This window comes from Periplaneta americana, chromosome 9 (genome assembly GCF_040183065.1).
Source record: "Periplaneta americana isolate PAMFEO1 chromosome 9, P.americana_PAMFEO1_priV1, whole genome shotgun sequence".
Taxonomy (NCBI): Eukaryota; Metazoa; Arthropoda; class Insecta; order Blattodea; family Blattidae; genus Periplaneta; species Periplaneta americana.
Window position 1 is genome coordinate 153,729,089 of NC_091125.1, and position 1,545 is coordinate 153,730,633.

Sequence of the window (1,545 nt, forward strand, 5' to 3'; positions counted from 1 at the left end):
AGTCATCACCTTCGAACGCAGACATTGCTGACAGACATTGAGAGTGTGGTAACCATTTAAAATGGTTTTGGTGACATTTTGTTTACAAGTATTGTTTAAACGTGCGGCCTCCTGCTTCAATACATGATGTACAACGACGTGATAATGCGTCTTTCATACGTTGAAATACTCCATGTTGATGTTGTAATGATCGGCAGCTACAAGAACCCGAGCAACGAGGTCCTCCTCTGACACAATTAGCGTTTTTTTTTTGGTAGGTTATTTTACGACGCTTTATCAACATCTTTGGTTATTTAGCGTCTGAATGAGATGAAGGTGATAATGCCGGTGAAATGAGTCCGGGGTCCAGCACCGAAAGTTACTCAGCATTGACTCATATTGGGTTGAGGGAAAACCCCGGAAAAAACCTCAACCAGGTAACTTGCCCCGACCGGGAATCGAACCCGGGCCACCTGTTTTCGCAGTCAGACGCGCTGACCGTTACTCCACAGGTGTGGACAATTAGCGTTTCATACGCTAAATTCTTTAAATGTCCCCACACAAAAAATCGAGTGGGGTGAGGTCAGGAGAACGAGCAGGCCATGCAATGGGCCCACCCCGGCCAATTCAATGTTCACCGAATGTGCCACGTAAATGCTCTCGAACTTGCAGAGAGAAATGAGGGGTTGCGCCATCATGCTGGTACCACATGCGGCGCCGGATGTCAAGGGGAACATCTTGGAGCAACTCAGGCAACATGTACCGCAGGAACAGTAGATATCTTTGTTTTGGGCTCCTCTACCATTCCTAGAAGTTTGAGCATAATAATAACAATAATAATAATAATAATAATAATAATAATAATAATTTATTTTAGCTGGCAGAGTTAAGGCCGTAAGGCCTTCTCTTCCACTCAACCAGCAAAGTTGTAAATGTCCACCTTTGAAAGAAGCCACGTATGTCAAATATCTGAGTATCATTATTGATCAGAATTTAAAATGGCCTCATCACATTACTTATCTTTGTAAGAGGCTTCGTAAAACAATTTATAAATTCGTTAATCTTCGATGCTACTTACCTATTAGAGTTCTACGAAATGTTTATTTGGCCATTATTGAGTCTATCATTCAATATGGTATAATTGTTTGGGGTGGAAGTACAAAAATTAATCTTAGTCCGTTAAATTTACTACAAAAACGAATAATTAAAATTTGTTTGAAGAAACGTTTAGATTATCCAACTAAATTAATTTATTCTGAATTTAATGTATTTAATATTGAACAAATTTATAAGTATACGCTGTTAAAATTGTATCATAAAAATCGTAATGTTTGTATTACAGACACACAATTATGACACAAGACGAAATATTAATTCAACATTAGTAGAACCTAAATGTCTCACATCTGCTGGTCTAAAGCATAGCATAAATTTTGGCCCTCGGTTGTACAATGCTTTAACTAAATTACACCCAGAACTTCTAACATCTAACCCACTAACATATAACAAGAAAATTAGAAACGTGTTAATATCTTCAATTTGATTAAATAAATTTATAGCATATGT